Consider the following 25,010-nt stretch of genomic DNA (forward strand, 5'->3'; position numbering starts at 1 on the left):
ATATCACAGCTATCTACTTTGTAAATCAGTACCATATTATTTGGAAGACATTCATTCAGAATTTTTAGGAATTCTTATGACTTAAAACTAACAAATTTTTAATGCTTTATGAAAGGAGAACTCACTAATCAAATTAATCCTTTAAGCAAGATTATTAGGAGGGACTTCATTCATTTTGGAAAGCAGCAGTGTTTTCAAATCATAAAGTAACATTTTTACACTATGCGAAGTAAGTATCTTTTCCTTACTCCCCCAGTTTCCATGAGGCGGAATTTTCTCTTAGCAGTACTTTTGGTATCTTTCTGTCCTTTTTTACTCATATTATCTCTAAGGAGGCAAACTAATAAACTGATCATAAAACTTGAGAAAAATAATGTATCAGTGCAAGCCAGTCCCCGGGATGACCTCAGCTGCTCTTGCTTCTGGGCAACAGCTCAGCAAAGGGAAGCCTGTTCCCATCCGGCACCCACATACACTGGGTAATTCTGTTGTTAGCAAGCAGCTCCACTTGGCTCTCATGCTGTGCTTTATCCTAGCCATCATAAATAATAAATGCTATTTTGTTGGGCTTTCAATTGTTTTATATTATTTTTCAAATTAATCACTATTCAGTCAGTAAAGAAATATGCTACTTATTGGACAATGACTAGAACAAACTGACACATAGAGATAAGATGATAATCATTCAGAATTTTCCCGCTTATTGAAAGAAATGCTGGGAAACATTTCAATATTTGGTTAGTTATTCATTTACATTATTACTGTATTTAGCTAACAATACAAAAATAAATTATTTTCTAATTGCTTGAATCCCAGTTATTGTGGTTCTTCGAGTTGAAACCAGCTCAGAAAAGTTTGGAGGTTTTATAACTCCTCTGTGTTTCTATGATCTGAGAAATTAAGAAAATGTTGTTATAGGGCTTCATCTTTCTAAACTGTGGAAATTGTGGGTGTAATTTTAGAATATATGGCTAAAATGATTGTCTGAACAAATCTTTGAATTTCAAAGTGAATAATGGATCAAAAGCAGATTTGAAACCAAATAACAGATTAAAGACAGGACTTGTTTTCAAAAAAAGTAATATGAATAGCTACAGAGTATGCTGTCAGATTTTCTCTAAGGTTTCAGAAGAACAATCACTATGTGTGTGCTTTTTTTTTTTTTTTTGATCTGTGATTAGCCAGTTCAATTCCATTTTTTCCAGGAACTGTGAAGATAAGGTGTGTAGCTGCAATTGAAAAGGTCCAAAATAAGCTTAACTACACAATGTACAGAGTATAAGTTAAGAAGAATAAATGAAATGGAAAATGGGAGTTAAGAGTCTCCGACCTACACATTTCAGGTGCACCTGTGTGAACCAAGGTTTATACATACATACATAACACATACATTATATATATATATAATATTTATACATATGTATACATATGTTGATTTATATATGTCAAAGAAGAGATACTCAATGTATTTTTAAGTAGTTTGTGCTTAATATAGACAACAAATCTATCGAATAGCATGTTTGTGCACAGAACAAAGAGTAATCAGATATTTATCCTTTCATTCAAGAATTTATAATCTTATGCAAGGCAAAATCCAGACACGATGAAGGAAAACAATAGAAGAGTAAAAGGATATAAATAACACTATAATTTGATGAAGGACATGAAAGAAATAGAATGTCAGATAATATTCAGTACTTTATACACTCCCAGTAAAATATACTTGTACAAGCAGAAATAATGAGAATTAAAATCCATAAACTCTAAAGCAAAATCTCTGTCCTCATTGTAATATGGAACCAGATGCAGACCTAGGAAAAAGTGGCCAATATTTTTCTTGCGATCTCGCCAATCGGGAAAAAAAAAAAAAGACGCATTACAGAATTTAACATGCTGTATGACTTTGTGAATGCCCCTTCAAGCTGCCAGTCTTCTTGCCAGTGCAACAGCAGTAGCATTTACCAACAGGAGTATGGACTTATTTCAAGCCCAGGTGTCGAGCAATTTGAAATGCATGAGTTCCTTGTTGTGAAACAATCATTCCCTCTGAGGCTCATATTGTCCTCATCACTCCATGAACTATGCACACGGTGAATATGCATTTACTTGCTTTCCTACATGCAAATTTCGAAGAAGACTAGAATAGTGCTGTCTCCTGCTCTCTTTAACAAGTTCTTGCTGTGGGAATCAGGAAGACAAGCTGCAAGAGAGGAGGAGGGCGCTAGATATGAAGATTGTCCTAAAAGTGTCCCAATTAGGGCATCATAGGTGAGCAACATCAATCCAACAGATGGTCTCTGACTTCAACAAGTACATGATTTAGCATTAATTAAGGATTCCCACACAATAGAAATAAACTGAAATATTTCAAGCTATAAACACAATGGAATTCCTAGTGTGTTCTTCCAGGGAATTTTTACTATTTCTTAGCAGATTGTCACTTTCAACTGTTTTCTTCTATGTAACAGGACAGCAAAGGTCATTATGAACAAAGCCTTTAATGTGTCTAACTTGATTTTATTTGGAAACAAAGCTTATAAAATAATTTCTAATTTTTTTGGATCTCGTAGTAGACTCCAATATCATCTCCCCAGGGGCAAATTAAAATGATACTTGTACAGATAGATACAAGTCTCCCAAGTGATGGATTCAAAATTATTTTCTAATATTGTACCAGTATCTAAAATAAGAATGACAGAAGGCTTAATTTAATAATTTAAGTTAATTTTAGCAATATTATAATCAACAGTGAGAAATATATTTGGAAAACATGAATTGACCATGGCCTATCTATTCTATGGCCATACATAGGGAAATTCTATAGCTGAAATCATACCTTTTTTTTTTTTTTCAAGAATAAGCAATTTATGGTGGAAAGAAAACAAACCAATTCATTTGACTGATCAGAATTAATAAAGTGATTAGGTTTTTTGATAGAAATATGGCTTATGGATTCAAACAGTCTAGAATCCAATAATAATACTATAACTCACTAGCTTTATTGTTTTGGCAAGTAAGTAACTCTGTGCCTTACTCTTTTCATCTGTAAAATGGAAATAATAACTGTTTCTACATTACAGAGTTTTTGTGACAGCTATACTTGTTAACACTGTTAAACTGATAACCATAATGTCTAGGATATAGTAAATGGTCATTTATATTTGACTATTATAACTAATATTATTATGTTTAATTCATACTTATCTCTAGTACATTTAGGAAAACAGAAAAAAGTTTAAATATACATAAGAAGGAAAGATTTCTAAAGTCCCCTGTAAATTATCTTTAATGGTAATTTATAATTTTATTTAAAAATCCCATCCATACAGATACAAGGACATTTAGGAAATAAAAATAATATAAAGTATTTCAAATAAGCCATTGATAATATACATTTATAAGGCCTCTAATACTGTTCATTTAAATATTTGTCAAAAATCTGCCTTATGACTCCCAAAAAGTTTTAAGAAATATGTTGAACACATTTCTGTATACATGGATATATAAATAAAAAGCTTTTTTGGAAAGCTATACACTAACAAATTGGCCCATAAAATGAGTTTCTGTAGTGAATATTTTTATGACTAAGGTATAAGGACTGTACTTTAATTATAGCAGCAGGAATAGTGCTGGTCTCATGCATTTAGTAAACATTTTTCATAGGAAAGTATTCACCAACTGGAAAAAATAGATCCATGCTAAAAGATACATGGTCTTATGAAAATAAGACGCTAACAGAATTTTCAGTGCAAATTAAGGCTGCTTCTAAAAAGAGGAACAATAAGCAGCATATTTGCAAGCATAAAAAGAATTTTGAATTGCATCTGCAGCTTTGTTTGCAATTATAATACAACAGTCATTCATCCCGTTATAAAGGAGCTTGTGAGCTCTGTTAGCTCCTTATTGGTGTTATGAGACAAACAAAAAAATTGCATATTGTATGTTAAGCTTGTTCATTAAATATCTGAATCCCACCCCCCCCCAACTCAAGCTGCACATTAAATGTTCCAAATAGTAGGAGGAAACTGTCCTTACTCTCCAAACATCATGAGCATTTCCAGGAATTGCTTCTTTCTTAGACTTTGTGAAATGACAACAGAAAGAGAAATGTTGATTCTCCGTCACAGGCAATTTTCTCAATTTTTTTAAATTGAAAAATATCTTCTAAAGCATATTTTAGAAAAGAAGTTTGAAGTCTGAGTTTTATAAGGGTGCGTTATTTAGGTCTCTGAAGGTTGTTCTTTTTTAATTAAAAGTTCAGCATTATTATTTTCTACTAGCAGAAACTCTGCTGGATAATGTATTTTTTATTGACTTATACATAATAAGAGAAATGAGTGTACACAACAATCATTGAGGTTGATGGTTGTCACTTTCTACTAATTACAGCCTTAAAAAGGACATATTTCTGGGGTGCCTGTGTGGCTCAGTCAGTTAAGTATCTGCCTTCTGCTCAGGTCATGATCTCAGCATCCTGGGATCAAGCCCCACATTGAGTCCTACATCAGGCTCCCTGCTCAGTTGGAAGCCTGTTTCTCTCTCTCCTTCTGTCCCTCTCCCCATTTGTTCTATCTCAAATAAATAAATAAAATCTTAAAACAAAACAAACAAAAAAAAATAGGACATATTCCTGAATCTGTTTTTGTGGGTCTCTTTGTCATGAGCCTTCATCTATGTCATATGTGAAGAAAACTGACCTTACAGAAAAGTCAAATGTCTACTTGTGATCATTCTTACTGAGAGATGGTAAAGGTCAGAGTTGGCATATAGACACAGAAGAGATAGGCAATGCTCTTATTGCTCCAGATGCCATGACCTCTTCTTATTTGCTGCTCTCCATTCCTGACCTCACTTCCACCAGCCAGCGCTGGCTCCCTCAGGTTTTCTGATCTGAGAGGACATCTGCAACACACTCAGTCTTAGCTAGACTTGGTTAGAAGAGAGGCTAGGATATGAACCACAATTCTTAACTTTTAATTGTGGCCATCCTTCCCTTCTCCCAAGTCAGACTCCTATTCAGGGGAAAACAGTTATTGTTTAAGCAACAACAAAGATAATTCTCAAAATTAGCCTTATAACACATTAAGGCACCTGAGAAGCAAACAGCCGCTGACCTAGAGTGATCATTGACCAGTTAATCAATCAATCAATCCACCCATCTATCACCAGCTGGACCCCAAGACCAGACCTTTACTGCTCACTTGCTTGTACTGACATTTGTCCCACATTTTTCCTTAAGCCTTTCTTTCTGGCTCATCTCTTAACTCGGGCAAATCCTGTATGGGCATAACATCAGTTACGTCCGTGATGGAAACTGAAATTACCCCTCAAGTAATAATGACTGCCCACAGGAAGAGCTCTGGCGGCCCAGACCACTAGGCCAGTTTGAAATAAATCCCAACTCACACCTGCACACATGGACCATGGAGTGACCTCTAGAATTACCAACAATTACCTTCACCTCATTAGAATATTAAAATCTCCACACAAGGAAGATCACAAACCTCATTTACATGACATACAACATATGTATAGGCATGTTTCCATAAGGCGTTAGCGTGAGTTTATGCCTGCCTCTACATATGATGTCAAGGGTTCCCTATCTAAATATTCATCCTAACCCTAAATAAGAAACCCACTCACCCTTGCTCAGAGAATCATGGCTTTGGAAGTTATTCCCTGTGATCTCCTTATTTGCTGCAAATAAAGTTTCCTTTGTGTGACAACTTACCTGGTGTAGCTTCTGACTCTTGAAGGAGCAAACTCACAATTACAAATTTAACAGTGATATGAAACAGTTGATGGAACAAATTAAAAATAAACCTGTTGTATTTTACCTCAATAATGACCCTCAGGTGTACATGCAAGGTCATACCTTTCTCCTCAGGTGACGATAAAGGGGAAAATGTCACACAGAAATGGTAAATGTGAAAAGATGAAAAAATCACCAATGTAAGCTGAAAAACGAGGTCACAGCTCTAACTATTCAGAAATACGACAAAATCCAAAATTTTTATTAACGTCAAAAATTAAAATTAAATCTTCACTCAACTGATGATTCTTCATGTGTGCCAAATGTTTTGCCCATCAACTCATGTAGAGAGTTTGTTCTTAACATATGAGCCTCAGGTGGCATTGTCTGAGTTTCACTTTTAGTATTTCACCCCAGAATTAGTTATTTGTTTGTTAATATCAGTTGTGAAAAAATTGAGCAGAGCAAAAATTGTGTTATTGTGTTTAACAAAAAAATTCTGGACATTTGTCCAGGGGATTAATTGTTATTGTTGATAATAAGACTAGGAAACACCAAATATATCATCTCAGAAAAAGTTGTATCTATGGTAAAAATGCTGCTATTATGAACATAGAAAACTGTTTATTTCCAGGCACCTGGGTGGCTCAGTCGGTTAAACAACCGACTTCATTTTGGCTCAGGTTGTGATTTCAGGGTTGTGAGATTGAGCCCCTGCTTATGGTTCTCTCTCCCTGTCTTTCTGCAAACCTCATCCCCTACTGGCACTCTCTCTCTCTGAGAAAAGAAAAGAAAATCACTTATTTTCTGGAGTCTTGCACAGATTTTTATATTTGTAAAAATAACCAATAAATTGTCAGACTATATCAAATTCACATCATCAATAATTAGGACAATCATATTTTTAAAAACATATTTGATGTATAATATTATATTTACAGCAACTTACTACTTTTCTGAAGTACCAAGAATAGATGATTAATGATTTAATGGTCGCATATAGAGGAATTTTACTAATAATGTAAATATGCGCCTACTGCTAATTTTAGGCAAACTAGACAAAGATTAACTTCTTCTACAGTTGTATAAAAGTGATCTATTTTGGCCTTCTGTTTTTTTCAAAATAATGTTTATAGTAACATCTTTGAAATATGAATTATTATATAGTAATTTGATTTGACTTCATTACTGTTATATGTACACACACTCCCCTACATATTTAACCTAAATGTCAATAAATGTTATCATACTTCACGTGTTCAATTTTAAATTAGAGATCCAGGATACTATTACTATGGCCAAAGATAATTATATTAATGCAATTCAGATATTACAATAGAAATGTATATATATTTATCATGACAAATTTTATTATTAAAAATAAAATGAAATATTTAAATATTATTTATCTAATTATTTAATTCTAAAGGTTTTTAACTAAATTCATCAAATGGAGAGGCCAACCATTCCACTTGCAGTGGAACTTCACTCCACAATTTTTGCTGATTTTACCCTAAGCCTGTGAATGTTCATAATTTTTTGACACTCTTCCATATCCCTTTGATATAATTCCAGTTCATAAATTCCTTTGACAAACTTTAAACAATCCTGAGTGAATATTTTAATGTCTTTTTTTGTGCTGTATGGGGATTGTATTACATAGATTAATAGATCTTCCTTATGGGAATCTTGGATGAAAAAAAGGAGAATATGAATATAGGTTTCAAATGTTATCACCAAGAAAACCATTCCATACTATTTAACAGTAAGAGCATATTTTATAATTTAGCCAGCAAACCACTTTTGATAATCATGGCTGTTGTGATATGATTCTACCATGATTAAAATGTCTGAAGTAAACCTTTTGTTCAATGATATGTAATGAATTATATTGTCATGGAAAAAGCTAAAAATAGATTAAATCATCACAAAGCATCTAATTTTCCAAAAAGCACAAAAAATAGTTCTCATACCTCATTAATAGGAGATCACTGGATTGAGGTGAGAAGTGGAGTATAAATCTTTCTGTGAAATATGGGCAGGGGACTGTTTGAAACTATTTTGAAGTTACAGAGTGAGGAAAAATGACAAAGATGTTACTCGCTATAAGAAAAAGATGGAGCTGGGACACTTCTTTCTATTAAAATATTCATAAGCTCACAATATTCTTCTAGTAAAAATTTTTAAAGGTAAGAAAACAAACTTTTTTTTTAAAGATTTATTTATTTATATGACAGACAGAGATCACAAGCAGGCAGAGAGGCAGACAGAGAGAGAGGAGGAAGCAGGCACCCCGCTGAGCAGAGAGCCCAATGTGGGTCCCGATCCCAGGACCCTAGGATCATGACCTGAGCCGAAAGCAGAGGCTTTAACCCACTGAGCCACCCAAGCGCCCCAGAAAACAAACTTTTAAAAATTCTTCTCATAGAAAAGCTATTCAAGTCCACAATAAGAATTTTGTTTCTTCCCATGAAATAAATCAAAGCCAAAATGTGGAACTATAAGAAAGAGGCTAAAATTCTGTCTCTATGTTTATATCTGTAACTTTAATTAATTATACATTTATATTTCTGCAATCCCAAATATTGATGATAAATTGTTAAGAATTTATCATGAGTATTAGTTGAATCTTCTGAGCCAAGATGCAAATTATTAATCTGGACTAAAAATGATTCTTTATTGAAAAATGTAAATACAAATCAGGCAATGGAAACTTATACTTGGTAATAAAAGTTTATCTAACACATAATCTGTGGTTTCTAAACTACTCTGGGATCACAAGACTAGATTTCATCATAAACTCTAAATATTTTTAAAAAATAAAAATGTGAAATCTTTAAGTTTCTCCCAAATTTATTCTTCTTAGGATCCATTTGTGTGTGGGAACAAGCAAGGAAAGCATATGTTGAGAAAGGAGTCATTCTTCTCATGGATCCAAAAATACTGTAATTTCCTGTTTCTCATCTTATAACTAAGCCTTCTCCTTATGAAGCTACTTCAGTAACTTCTTCTGGGGAAGGGCTCTTTCAGTTTTAAGTTACAGAAACTCAATTCAAATGAACTTAAGCAGAAGAGGTCATTTATAACATCAAGAAATTATGACCAAAACCCAACCAGATGTCATTCCTGTATCTCTCAAAGTTATTTTCACCCAGTGGGAAAAGACTATGAGATGAATTTAATCACAAACAAGAAAACAGATTGATTGGTTGAAATCAAATTCCTGGCAAAATAACCTCCACAGGGTTTAAGAAATTTTGTCCCCTCTGATATTTAAGTAAAGTTGAAGGACAGTACTAATTAGTTAAGCATTTAGTTTACGATGTTGCTTTCAAGTTTTGAACATAGCCATCTTTATTCATTAAGTCTATAAAATGGCTTAATACTGCAGATGGGTTATGAGGAAAGTTTCTTTGGGTACCCTCAGGATCAAATCAGGTATCAGTTAAAATATTGGCCAATATTTAACCTCAGTTATCTGAATAAGTGAATTATATTTAATTGAGAACATAATTCTAATTCTCTTGGAATAATATAATTGTTGTCTGAATTGTTACAGGTCTTTATCAGAAAGGTGAAAAGCTCTAGGGAATTTACTACTATAGTTATCAGTATCAATATTATGGTAAAAACACTTTATATGAAATTTACACTACTAACAAATTTTTACATGTGCAACATAGTAGTGTTTACTACAGGTACATCTTACCAAACTTCAACTTTATACATAACTATTTTTTTTTAATTTATTTGGCAGAGAGAAATCACAAGTAGATGGAGAGGCAGGCAGAGAGAGAGAGAGGGAAGCAGGCTCCCCGCCGAGCAGAGAGCCTGACGTGGGACTCGATCCCAGGACCCTGAGATCATGACCTGAGCCGAAGGCAGCGGCTTAACCCACTGAGCCACCCAGGCACGCTATACATAACTATTAATAACAAAGACCCCTTCCCTCCCCACTTGCATTCCCGGAAACCACCATTCTATTCTCTGCTTCTATGTTACACTATTTTGAAAACTTAAAATATTTTTGCATTATTTCTATATTTTTTCCTAAATCCTTTTTTTTGAGTAAATTAATTATCTACCAAACAACAATATATTGTTTCTTCTTTTGAAAACATCAAAGTCATTGTAGAAGAATGTGTGTAACACGTGGCAAGTAATTAAAAATTCTCAAGCCAAAGATAATATTAAACAAATGCTGACGTTCTATTTGAATTGCCAGCCTTAAGAGATATAGGAGTGTATTTCACCCAATAGAATGGGTGAAACTTATTTGAAACAGATACAAATAAATGGACTCTAAAAAATGTTATTTATGGGACAATCAGGGAAATTCTATTGTGGGCTGTGTATTAGAAAATATTAAAGAATCATTGTTAACTTTGTTAGGTATGATCATGACATTGTGGTTACATTTTACAATGTTTTCATTATCATACATAACAAAGTTAAGAAAAATAATAATCTCACCTCCATTACACGGCACTTAGCGCCCACTGCTATTTCTCTAGTTCATTATTTTTTTTTCCTAGTTCATATTTTTTAGGTGAATTGCTTCATCCTTTTCCAGTATGCTCAGCACAATTAATTGCTTTGAATCCTTCAGAGAAGAGAAGGGACAGTAAAGGGAAGGACAGAGCATGGAGAAGAGAAACAAACCTACACCCAGGCTATAGAAAATTGAGTGATCATCTTTAATTTGGGTTATGTTAGCGACTAGTGCTAATTGCTGCATAGGACAAAAATGTATCTCTACTTAACAGATGTAAATTCAGGCCATAAATCCACACTAACAGTACAAACAGGGTAGGATTGTTTCTTGGACTTCTTAGTAGACATTATCTACCTCTCTCAGCCCATATCTTTGAAAAGCACTTTCCTTTTTTTAGGCTTCTGTTATTAAGCACTGCAAGTCAGTTTTTTAATAGAATGGAGCTCAGTGGGGTAGGCCTGAAATCCTGACATGAATCTGAATGCTTTTCACCCTCCGGACAATGATGTTTCTGAATGGGAAGTTCATTAGAAACATTCTCTTCTTTATTTCTCTGAGTGATAGCTAGCAACATGTCCTTCCATATGCATAGGAGAGTCTTTCAGAAGCTCCTGCTCCAGGGAAGCTGCTGTTGGCCAGGAGCAGCTCTGGGACTGGACTCAGCAGCTGGCAATAGTAACTCTTCAGCCACACACAGCAGCAGGCCAACCAGACTCCCATGCATGTATTTTTGTGTGCATCATCAACCAGAGCATTTATGAGTTGCCAATTTGCTCAGGCAGGGCAACACTGAAAAGCAAGCCAGCTTGATCTTTGGCACATCTCTCTCATCATAAACTCAATCCTATTCTTTGGCCAGGCTGACAATCATTTCCAAGGATAAGCCTCATGTTAAAAATCTCAAAATGATTTTACTTTAATTTACTAAGTACTTAATAACATTTGAACCAAATGATAACGTTAATGTAATGGGCCTAAATTTGCCATTCAAAAATACATTCCTCAGTTATAATCATCATCATGAAGTTTAGCCCTTTTTTTTTTTTTTCCCTTTTTCAAAGTATAATCAAAATAAAAGTTGGGACTTGGAAGGGAAATGGGACAAAAGAGACCAGGAAAAAAAAGGTTAGAAAAAAAGTGGAGATTGGATAAGAATGATCCAACAAGATTTAAGGGAAGAAGTAAGAGAAAAAAGCAGAGAGAGAGGGAAAGAAAAAGATGATAAAGGTAAGATTAGAGAAAAAAGAAAGAACAAAGAAAGGAGTGGAGTGATATACAAAAGAGAACAGATGTTCTGGGATTGAAGGTATTCTCGTATTTTTACCTTCTCTTCCTGTCCAGTTCTTATAATCAGGTGCCCATCCCGGGATCATCCTGAATGAGCCATCCTTCAGCTTTGTGAATTTTCACATTGCGTCTCAAAATTTTACTTATCAAATTTTTACTTATAATAAGAACCATGCATGCAACTCTATGGGTAATGATTAGTTTGTGTAACTCTATGGGTAATGATTAGTTTGTGTGTGATGTGTCCAAAGTGTTGGATGTGAACTATTCCTTATCTGGGATTCAGCTTCAGAAATTCTTCTGCAGCACCTTAGCTCTACCCAGGAATGAGCTTGAGTGGTCTATTTTCAACTCCACAATAAAGGGAAGACACATTAGTGCACTCATTCATTTTCTCTGAAGTAGTTTCAGTCTCTCACTAACCCTACGTAGATATTCATTTTCAGATGATTTTAAAATAGAGTTTTTGTTCCTGCCAAAGGACTGACCTCTTGAATAGCATCATTTTTTTCCCCATTCTTAAGAAAAGTAAAAATTTTCTTTTATGGCTTTTCATCATTATCCAGAGACTAGTTTTCTGCCCCCCTGTGGATCTACTTCAAGAATAAATATAATATTATGTTGGATTATCTATATATGAAAAGAACCATTCATATGGGGACTAATTCCTCTTGAAATTTTTGAAGTCCATATTGTATTTAGACAGTCCCACAGTATTAGATATGATGAGATCCTAGCATATAAAAATATGGTTCTTCATTTTGAAAATGTACTGCTTATAACACATTTCTTCTCAGTGAAAATACACTTCTTTGGTTTAAGAAACTTCACAAATTAGAAATGTTTTCATCAGATATTGTTTTGCTCAGAGTAACAATATGGATAACAATATGTTATGCAGTGTTGAAACTTATTTGGACGTGTAATACTTTTGTCTTGGATTTTTGATTAATACAAAAAGCTGATATTTATTATTTAGTTTGACCAGTAGAAAAATAGAAATTCAGGATCATGAAAAGACATTTAAAACTATAGGATTAACCTCTAAATAGGATTTTATAGATGAGGAAGCCAACAGGAAATTTGTGCATTATAGGTGCATGTCTAATAGACTTCAGATCTGCGTTGTCTGAATCTTTAGTTCCTATTTTTGTTTTTAAATCATCACTCTTTCTAGTAATTGATGATTATTTTAATTAAGTTTTATTTGTAGAAGTCCAGGTTATGAATATACAAATCAACCAAGCAGACCCCATTCAGGCCAAATCTGTCAACCCATGCTAGCTATTTATGTTGATGAATAAACTTACAACCAAACATATCTTGTAAGAAAAACTAATGCAAAATATATAATTAAAATGACAGAGGAGGAAAGAGAGGACAAGAGAGAAAAACAGAAGAAAGAACAGGAGAGACTCCAAGATAAAGTCAGGAAATCCAGCAATTTGAATTATGATATGGAAGGAGGAGACAGAACATAAGAACAATCAGAGAAACTGTAAGAAAGGGTGAAAAAAAATGTCACCAAATTGAGAATAAAAATGAGTTTTCAGAAGAGGCGTTCTGACTGCAATGTTGAATACTTAAAAATTTTGAGTATAATTTATTCAACCAAGAAGGATTATATTATAGGATACAAAACTGATGTGCTAAAGTTTTTTACATACTACACAGATTTTTTTAAGTGTCCATATTTGTTGGTAGAAAGAATTCCAATCTAAAGTCTATATTTTTTTGCCTATTTCTACTTGTTCTATAAGTAAACTTTCCCATAGCTAGTGGATACTCAATCTACATGAAAGCTATATAGCTTTTTCTAAAATATTTTTATAAGCCCCCAAATTATGGGCTTGAGTCAGATTATCTTGATCTTGATTTGATCTTGACTGTAATCACTCACTTTCTATGTGATATTGGGCACGATACTTGCCATCTATAGCTCATTTTCATTATAAGTAAAACAGGAGAGGAGTAGTTCTTAATCTATCAAGTTGTGGAGATTAAGTAAGATAATGCATGTAATGGATTTGGAAAAGTTGTTTGCCTGACTCATCAATGGCCAATACATTATATTAATTATGGACCCAACAAGCAAAAAACAAAACAAACCAAAAAAAAAGACAACAACAACAACAACAAAAAGTCACTCAAATATGTTTAAGTGAAGAGAAGTTAATGGAGAATCTATTTAAAAAGATATGTGGAAAGTTTAGGGAACGAATGAGGAATCTGAAACATTCATGGACTGCAGCAGTAGGGAGTCATTACCACATCTCAGCTTGAAGGGGAAAGAGAGGAACCAACAATAGCCATGCCTGATGAGACCTGGAGCTGTAGTGTAGACAAGGGGAGTGCTCTCTACTTTTTTCTACCATCACCTCCCTGGGCTTTGCATTCTAGAATTGAACCCAAGGAAGAACAAGGAGCCAAGTGTTCATCCCTTATCAGGCTGCTGCCTGAAGCTCAGAGTACAGAGGAGCAGAGATTAAATGAATTTAACCAGAATATTCTTCTACTTCTTTTGACATTCAGCATCCATTTTTGTTTTTTACTTAGATAATATATTTCATCCCCAAGCATTCTTATCAGTCATCATATCATCAAGGGATGTTGTCAATTTAGTCATATTGCCATTGAGAACATGAACATAAATTAGAACATGAACCATAGCCAAGACTTTTCATATATTAAGACAGGGAAAAGGACAAAGAAATGAACTCTTAGGGGCACCTGGGTGGCTCAGTGGGTTAAAGCCTCTGCCTTCGGCTCAGGTCATGATCTCGGGGTCCTGGGATAGAGCCCTGCATTGGGCTCTCTGCTCAGTAGGGAGCCTGCTTCCCTTCCTGCCTCTCTGCCTACTTGTGATCTCTCTCTCTCTGTCAAATGAATAAATAAAATCTTTAAAAAAAGAAAAAGAAATAAAGAAATGAACACTTAACAAAATACTGCTGTGACAATACCTATGCTAGCAGCTTATAAAGCCTAAATTGGTAACCGCTGATTCCTTCTTACATCATCTCTTCTATGTTTTCCTTAACCTCTGTCAGCACTTCAAATGGTGTGGGTTCTTTATCCAAAGGAGTGACCCAGGTTATCATTTCTGTAAGGTCCAAGAGCTTAATGATCTAGTCCTCACTCCATTGTTGCACATTACTTTTGATCATTACTATTGGATGTATTATCATTAAGATGTACCTCAGTGATTTTCCTTGTATATCTACTCAAAGGATTTAACTGAGAAAATTTAATGATACTATTTACACATGTAACAGACCACTAAGATCTACCAACTACTAGACATACATCTATAATACACAATCCTAAATATGTGTGTTTCAGTGGAAAGAAACTAATGATACATGTTAAGATACCTGGTAACTAGCAGTAGCAGAAAGTAATTCCCACCTATAGTTGTGATACTGTTCTCGGAGCAAGAGAGGTGACTTTCAGCCACTGACAGACCGCTGAGTTGAAGCCATAGGAGCAAAGGGAGAAACAGCACACTATCTTCTTATTCCCTCTTATGGTCTTGCTTCCAGCCCCCCATCAACTGCAACCAACTGGATACCAATGACCAAGAAAGCCAACTGATGAAACAGAGAAGTGAATAGAAAGGGGAAAATGGAGCTGGTTGGGTAGATACAGAATATGTGGCATATCTGTGCTACTTATGCTTGCTACTTTATTTTATTCTATCTTTATTTTTTAGTGATTATTTATTATTATTATTAGCCTGTCTTCAGCTTTATTTCTACTCCTTCTGGGTCACTGGTGAATCTAGTCATAGCTTTTCAAACAAAACCAAAACTTACTCCGTGGCATGAGTGACAACAAAGAGCTTTCTTGACAAAAAAGTTATCATTTGATCATTTTAATTGCTTTGGGATGTTTAAGGAATTGGATTATGAGGCCTTATTTCCATAGGATAGTACTATATTCCTTGAGGGGTAATAACAGTGTAAATCACAAATAAGTAATTGCAGTTGGAAGTTAACACTTTAAAAAGAACAATCTGACATCAGCTGAGGGCAAAAATAGGTGAAACAAATAGTCTACATTTTTTTGGAAAAGTAATATAAAGAGAAAGAAGCAAGAAATATGTATTAGTGGAAAAGGCAATGTCAAACTTGGACAAGGTCCAGCCTTGAGAAGAAATGAAGCCTAAAACTCTGCAAAGTGTTTTCTAATTTTATTGGCCCTCTAGTCTTGGAGTTGTCTTATAAATTGGATTCCCTAATTGCTTAATAATTCTAGTTAATTACAAAATACTTAAAGGTGGCTATAGCTCTTATACAAGCAAGTAAATTTAAAAAATTAGGACTATATGAGTGCCCATCTGTACCACCCAACACTTAGTTTCCTCCACAGTGAAGAAAAAGATTCATATGGTCATAGATGGATAATTAAGACTTCGTAAAATGATTACATTTTGTTCCTTAAATTAACACTTTTAATGTTTCCTGAGAACGTGTTTGAATTTCCCTTCTCCATTTGGAAATGCATTTAGAAAACACTTCATTTTTTTGTGATCCAGAATTCTCAGAAATAAATCACAAGCAGATACATATTGTTCAAAAATAATGAGGAAGTACTTTCTGCAGCTTTCATTAGTGGTTGGCAGTGATCCCGGGGCGATTAGGTTGGGAGACTGCACTGAGGCATGTTACCAGTGAACCCCACAAGGTGTTCTCCTCCTTGATACAGGCAACTGCTTTCTGACCTAAGTTGCCTTGCCTCTTGGGAAGATAACAACATTACATATGGTTAAATAAAACCTGAACCTTATACTAGCATGATGAACACTAATCACTGTATCACTGTGAAGCTTATTAAAAATGAATGAAAATCCAGCAAGCAGCTTTTCATCAACATATTCATAAGACTCTCCCCCTCCCCATAGTGGAGAAGTACTCTGCAGCCTCGGCTCAGTGCATTAAAGGCTCCCTCAGTATGCATTGACACAGTGGACCATAGCAGCTCTGAAAGAGCCATTATAGTCTATCATGTCAATGGTCTGTGCACCAGGACTCCCTTAGTATGCATTGACACGATACACCATGATGGCTTCAGAACGTATGATTATGATTTCAATGGAAGAACCATAATGGTTGCATTAAGATTTCAGTGAAATTTCAATGGAAGAATCTCATATACTTCTCGTGAGATCATAATGACTCAGATGAGTTTGTTATGATCTCAGTAAAAGTGAAAAAAATAAAATAAAGAGCAACATAGCCAGTAAGATCGGGTTCTTCTGAAGTCGTATTTTTATCCCTTCCCTGTTTAAAGCATTTCCTTCGTTGACACAAATAATAAATAATTGGGGGTGATTTACTGACAGGTTTACAAAAGGAATGTGAATAATAATAGTAGTGATAACCATAAGCATATATTGATTACTATGCTTACTTGCTATGCCCACCACTGTGCTTACTCCACAGCTATTATCTCATTTCCTACCAAAACCACCCCTGAGATTAATACTATGATTTTTCCTTCATGACACGTGGGAAAACAGGGCCTTAGGAAAGGTAAGCAATTTGCTCAAGGACCTACATGGTCAAATGCTCCAAGAAAATGAGTTTAACAATTGGACTAATCTTACTTTGCCAATTACATAAATTCAAATTTCTGCATTTCAGAATTCCCATGAATGGTCGCCATAAAATCTGAGTTTATTAGTAAGCAATCATGTACATTTAATAAAACCATAAGTAATCACGAATAACCTTTTGCAGAGGTCTTTCAAAAATTTTTCATTCAGTTCTCCTAGCAACATGAGAGAAAGGTATGATGAGTCTCATACTATAAATATGGAGATGAAAACAGAAATCTCTGGTGCATGTCCCATTTATTCAGTGTGCCTCCAAGAAGGTAAAACAGCCCAGGTCATCGACCAGTGGAGCTGGACTTACCTGTATTGCTCCCCACATTCATAAACCTGTTCTAATGAAATCGTAAGCAAAAGTTCAATACAAAAAAGAAGAGGTGAGTTGCTTCTCCTGCAGTAAAGCTCACTCTGTTTGTCCCCCATTTGACCCTTCTGTCTGTTTTTAAGGGAACCCCTCAAACTACGAGAACAATACATTAAATAATTTTAATATTTAACAATCCATGTCTTTGTTTAAAATGTAAGTTGAACCCCACATATATACTGAATTTGTGAAGATGATAGAAACAAGTTTGAACAATCACATGCGTTCTCATCAAACCACTGGAATTCTAGGTAAGGTATAAGATTTTAAATTAACCTCAGTAGAAAGTGCCAGATGAGTGTTCCTCAGGAAACTGGATTTTTATGAAATTCAGGAAGGTGGTATTCTTCACAGTGTGGGAGGGGTTATTAGCAATTGACTATAACAAATATTACATATCATTATAGTATGTTGGTAAGAGGAATTTTACTCCATGCTCCATGTGTTTTTATTTATTTTTTAATTTTTTTTAATATCTTATTTATTTGACAGACAGAGAGTACAAGTAGGCAGAGAAGCAGGCAGAGAGTGAGGAGGAAGCAGGCTCCCTGCAGAGCAGAGCCCCATACAGGGCTCGATCCCAGGATCCTAGGATCATGACCTGAGCCAAAGGCAGAGACTTTAACCCATTGAACCACCCAGGCGCCCCACTCTGTGTTTTTAAATATGGATGAGGTTTAGGAACATTTTAGCCTGGGAAGAATCGTTTTTTATTTACCTCATATTGTTATAGCTGGGACCTTGAACCAGCCAGTGATCCGTGTCATTTTACTGAATATGTCATATTAGAACAGCAGATTAATTCACAGCCAACAATAAACACTCAGGGCAGCTGTAAGCAGCCTCCACTGTAATGTCCAAACAACCACACATGACATTATGCATTAATATTGCTAACCCTGGTAGTAACCCTTTTCATAATAAAAGAGTCCTTTTACTCAGAAAACAAATCACATGGAAATGTCATAATGTTCCCAGAAAAAAACTGTACATGATTACAGATATATATTGATGGTGGCCAAACAAAAGAAAAAATAATTTGTCATCTTGGTTGACACAGTTTGACTCAGGTAGAAGGAGAAGGGCTTTGGAAAAATAAAATGCAAGCAGAAATATGATGAATGTTATTTTTTTGTTTAGTCTGTGGGCCGCTTAAATGTAACTGAGGAATTCGAGCGTGCAAATAAAATTCACATTAACCTGTAAGGGTATTGCTGGAAGAAATATGTACCTATTTTTATCATAAATGTTCCATCTCTCATACCCCCTCAGAAAAAGGTAAAGGACATTCAACTGCACTGAGAAAGCAGTTGCCAATCACAGCCGTGAAGATACTGTCCCTGGGTTATAATTATTGTTCTAAGTTCACTGTGTGATTTCAGAGAGACATCACTGCGTTTCAGTAGCTCAGCCAAAAGCCTCAGATTCTGATCGGTGAGAAGAATGCTGTTTGCTCCTTTTTACCCTCACCAGAATATTGTGATGTTTCGAGATATGATGTCTGTTAAGTGCTTGCTTAGAAAGCAAGTCATTTATAAACACTGATCTTACAGGAGAAAATGTAGGAGCTTGACAGTCCCAGGAAAATGCAGTGACAGATTCTATTCTTTTCCAAACGTAGCCATATATATATATATAAAACAGGATATAAAATATATATTTTTTAAACAGGATATAAAAAGCTTAGTTTTTAAAGGAATGCAGAGTTAAGAATAAATTCTGAAAAATCACAAGATCCCACCACCATCTTTAGCTGAAATAAAAAATTTGAGAAATATATATTATTGTTGTGTGGTGCCATTGTTTCTCCATTTGCATACTTCAATAATTATATGTACATACATTCACACATAGGCACACATAGGAATATATATATGAATATATATACATATATGTATGGATTGCATATAATTTCTGAATATAGGTAGGTGTGGAGGAATATAGATAGTTTTTTAAGCTGTTTTGATTTAGACAATTGAAGAATTCCATATGCTTTGATAGATCATTTTTTTCTTAGTTGTAATTTTGATAACTAGTTATATATCTTAGTGGCATGGCAAATATTAAGGCAAACAGCCCAATATTCCTGCCAAATATTGCATATTATTTTTCCTTTAAAATTTAAGGATAAATTCATATTTAACTGTTTTACTTAGAACTTCTCATAAAGCAGCAGTATTCTCATAAATGGAATGGGAGACAATACTTTACATAAAGGGCTTGCAGAAGCACCCCATGCCAGCCAGCCTCTACAATTTTAGGGAAGTAATCAGGCACTCTGGTTCCAAGAGCACCTCCTTTCCCTAATTGAGTTGTTCTAAAAGTCTACACACTTTTTCCCATGGGCCCCAACATCTCAAAGTCATCAAAGTGTTTCCATAGTCATAATGTTGTTTCATGATGAACTGAATAATTTTATATTAAAAATAAAATATTAATTAGCATTGTTCAAAGGCCAAGATGCCTTTCAGGAAAGATGGCATTAGCCCTGGACTATTCCCTTCTCCTTTGATTTTCTTCTTTTCCAAAATTTATCTTTCATAACCGTTGATTAAAGTGCCCAGACCTCATGTGTCTTCAATTGCATGTTCTATTAATTGAAATATGTTAGTAAAAGTTACAGAGTGCATTGATTTCCTCCACCTCTAACTAAAATATAAGCGTCATTAGTTTATTTACTGAAGTATTTATAACAGTCTCAGAAAACCTAGAAAAATCAAAACATTGCATAGTACTCCCCTTTCACCCTCAAAACTCAGTTGCACTGTGATAGCTTTCCCAAACCTGACGCAGCTTCCTTCTGTCACAAAGGTAAGATAAGGGGGATTTTTTTTAGCCAAAAGCTGAACAGCAGATTCCCAAAAAGTTGAAACACGCAGAGGAGCAGTGTTATCTTCTATGTCCCTGGAGGGGAGGGATACTCCAAAGAATAAAAGGGCAAGTGAAACTGAGAATCCTTGCTCATTTACATAGAAGTTCTAAGAAGTTCAGAGTACTTAATACATCATTGAGTCAATGCTCAAAGGCAAACTGAATTGCCCATATTTCTGTTCTCAGTTAGGTCAATGGAGTAAGTTAGGTACCTTAGAATCTGCAATTAACTTATTCAGAGACTGGAGTATCATCGAGCCCATTGCAATGGCAATTTGCTAAATGGTACCCTAGTGACCAGGAAAAGGGAATGCTGTTCACCACTTGCTAACTTATTTCCAGAAAGTCATTTGCACACTGGAAAACTCCAGATGATTTATCCCATAAGGTACTTGTCATGGCAGAGCCAATTCAATGGTCCTAAAATCCGTCACACAAGCATGGCACGCACATAGAATTTGGAACCCAGATACCAGTGAGAGTAAGAAAAATATGGTTTAAAAATGCCTGTGAGAAATCCAGTGTGTTATTAGTTTGCCTTTAATGGGGTTACATAGCTAACATGACCCAATGGTTGAGAAGTTTAACTAGAAGCTTAACTAAGGTACAGAACTCAAAATACAAAAAAGAACCAGCTTGCTCTTGGTGATTATGAGTTTGACAGAGCTTTCGAAACTCAGAAATAATCCCATAGAAGATTAAACTAAGAAGCAGCATTTACAAATTTACTTCCCTGTTCTAATTACTCATTTTCCTATTTAAATTAAATATTATGCTGTTCTCTGTATTTATGATTAATGGCAAACACAGTATTTGCAGAATATGTACAGCCAGTTTTGAGAACTCTTTCTTTTTTTTACCTAGCATAAGGATACAACGTATGAGACAACCAGTTCTATGCTAAATGTGATTTCTTAAAGATTCCTTAAAGAAAGTGCAATGTAAATTTTATTTTCCATTTATTATGTTACATGCAGTGTCCATAAAAACTAGAAAATATTGATTTTCAATAAGAACATTATTTAAATCATTTATTTTATGCTCACTGATTCAGAATTAGTTATAAGCCTTTTAAAAATTACATTTACTTCAATGTGTAACCTGTTATGACAGAGGGGCTTTGCTGAGTGGACAGTTGTGATAGAAGAGTGTTGTTTGTGGGAGCTTCCCAGAGTCTTCCCTATGAAACTGAAAAAGTCAGCTCACACTGACTTTTTTTTAAAAAGTTCCTTCTCTGGACAATGTAAAACACTTATTCTTGAAGAGAATTTATGTATGAACAACCCTGGAGAATGGCACCAACACCAAAATGAGGCCTAGAGTCATGCTTCATTTTTCCTTGTTAGACTGAGCACCAGAATATGAAGAATTTCAATATCAAGCAAGAAGTTAATAAAGCTGTTATCAGTCTGTGTGGAAATTTTCTTTTTTTCTTTTAGCCATTGATGAAGTAGTTGAATGTTCAAGTGAGCTGTAAAACCCTGATTTTAGTTGGATAGGCAGATAAATAGATGATAGGTAAAAAGTTTTTGTATAACTATATACTAAAATCAAAATGAGGGAAATAAGAAAATAGTGAAAGGAAAAAAAAAAAAGAAATCAATGAACAAAATTCTGGCTAAAGCTGGAAAAATAGTCTCCCCCAAATGGTTGGAACACTTATTTGAGTGTGACATTCTTCCCATGATTTCAACATCAGGACCAATCTTTGAAGGACCATATCCTTTCTTCTATGATGTGTCAACAGATAGACTCTTCACCAGCTCTGTTGACACAGGAGATCAGCCTGGGATTTTTAGGCTATAAAAATGAGCCCTCATGGAAGCATGTAAGATGAGCCCTCATGGAAGCATGTAATACTGAGATATATTCAAAAGAGCATTCATAAACTAATTTTTACAGAAATCTCCCACAATATCAAAACTGTATTTAGAACTAAAAAAATCATGCCTAAGAATAAAATAGACAATGCTATCTCAGTTTTACTAAATATGGAGAGCCTACTATGCTTGTGGTATTTTCTGAGTTTATAGTACACAATCCAAAGATTAGCAAGACCTTGTTTTCAAGGATTCACAGTCTAGCAGAGTAAAAATACAACTACATATTTAAAGAATCACTACAAGTTAAGGCAGAAGTATTAGCAAATCTAAAATTTGAAGATTTACTGCAGAGGCATTAAAAGGGATTAGAATAAAAACAAAGTAACCATGCCTAGTGGGTTGGGAAGCCCAGGGAATTTTGTAGCCACAGAGATCTGTGTTGTAGTCTTGTCCCTTCCAGTGATAATGACGAGAGTCTGATGTGATGATGAAATAAACCTATTATAATAAATTACTATAGTATGGCAATAGAAACTAAAACTAAGGAGAGAAAAAGAAATGTTACAAACTGAGTACTACAGGGGCAGGTTGAATGGCCAGGATTATCCAGTGGTGCAATTGGGGGAAAATTTCAGCCTCACAGAGGGTGAAAAGACCTAAACATGTCATAACTCCCTAGGGCCAAAAGTAAATAGTAAGATGGTACATCAGAGCAGGACAGCTGATTACTCACACTTAAGCCAACAGTATGAGTATTACCATGGTAATGCTGTTCTCTTTGGGCCCTCAAGTCCACAGGGTGACACAATGGCTCATGGGGAGGTTTTGCACCCAATTCAGCAATTGAGGAATCCAAGGCCATGGCTCCACCATTTTCTGTAGCAGGCAGCAAACAAGTCAGTTCCCCTCCTTCAGGGAATAAGCAATTACACTGTAAACAGGTTATGGTCATTTTGATTAAACGGCTCTGCATCTGGGGAGGAGAAACCTTGAAATACACAACTATCAACTCAGAAATTCACTGATGCTTAAGGCCCATAGCGACTGCCTCTCTCAATACCAACATGAGAATAACGTGGGCCATCTCTCATAGACATATTCTAAAGACATAAAAGAAAAATAAAATTCAAATTTGAATGTTAAATATGGCTGTGAAGGAACAGAGATGAAAGTATAATAATAAATAAAAGGAAAAAGCAGATGGCAGTAGAGGAATAAGAATGAGGTAAGTAGGTAGATAGGGAGAAGGGTAGAGATTAAGGCAGAGTCTCTCAACCTTACCACACTGACATTTTGAACCTTGGCACAAAAGCATTTGAGGACAGATAATTTTTTTTTAAAACAGAGTTCACTAAGTTCTGGATGCAGAATTAGGACACCAAGGCTATCTGGTACCCACCTGATCACTTATTTCTGCAGAAAGGCTAAAGTTACAAAATTTAAGGGAGGAATCTTTTCTCTCCCTTGAAGAGAAGCACATTAAAAGAAAAGTTTGCTCCTTTTTTAAAGAAACATGTCAAAGAAAACGCCTTCTCAGTTTTTCAGAAAGTGCTTATCATTATTAAAAGGTAAAGCTCTGAAAACTCAAACAAAAGCTAGAAATGTGTTTCTTCCCGTCTGTATTCTTTTGGAACCCAATAGGGAAATGATAACATAGTTAAGACTCATCAAAGAAAACTACACAAAACAGTTTTTGCAGTGTGTTTCTTTCAGAAGTATCAACTTCCCCAAACGTTCCCACACTTTAGGGGGAAAAAAGTTTATTTAATTTTCTACAGATACAAAAATAGCACACAGTTAAGTAACGGAGCTCTCACCCAGTGTGATAAAGCCGAGTCTGTCTTTCAGTTGGAAGCATATTCCTTTGCAGGAATCGCTCGGTATATTCTGTAGGAAACTAATGACTTGCAGAGACTTGAGCTTTGCTGTTCAGTAATAAAAGCAGCCCAAATTTATTTTTTTAGCCACTCTGATCAATGTCAGGCTTATACACACTGTGTAAGCAGGACTGATCTAAGTATCTGTTGATTACATTTCCAGACTCTGAGATCTGAGCAGAATGATCCGAGAGGCTGTTATTCTTGGTAGTTTCTGGCATGCTGCATATAGTTTATAAATACATCCTCAAACCAACAGACTCAGGAAAGTATTAAAACCTGAAGACATATGTGGAATTTTCCTTGTCTAGGGTGTGCGATCCCTCATTTGTGGTAGACTGTGTATATTTAAATGACTTATTTCATATAAATCTTACAAGAAAAACATAATTATGTGTAATTAAATTTTTTAAATACCAATTTAAATTGAATTCTAATATAACGTCATGTTGTGCCCACAATAAAGCAAACACCCTAACTTCATTTATTATGAGTCAACATGCATTTTATTGCCATGTCTGAGTTTTTAGATATTGGTACAGTTTTCCAGCAATAAGGTGGAAAATGAATTGCCTCCACCTTCTAAAAGCTTATACACTATCAGGGGAGAGGCCAGAGAGACACAAGTAAGTACAATACAGTGTATAAAAGGGTGAGCAATCACCAGAGAAATGCAAGGTAGTTACTACGGGGGCACAAAGGGGAAAGGAAATGTTCTGCTAGAGGATACCAGAGTGTTTGAGGACTGAACGAGTTGGGGAGACTGGTAGGAAATGAAGCCAGAGAGATGGCAGGCAGGGGCAGATGTCTAGCTTTGTGGGCTCTTACAAAGACTTGGGTTTTATTCTGAGCAACATGACAGCCTTTGGAGGGTTTTGATTGGAAGAATGAAATAATCTGATTTGTTTTAGCAGGATCAATGGTGGTTAT

Source organism: Mustela putorius, unplaced genomic scaffold, assembly GCF_011764305.1.
Source record: "Mustela putorius furo isolate JIRA1106 unplaced genomic scaffold, ASM1176430v1.1 tig00000179_pilon_pilon_pilon, whole genome shotgun sequence".
NCBI lineage: Eukaryota > Metazoa > Chordata > Mammalia > Carnivora > Mustelidae > Mustela > Mustela putorius.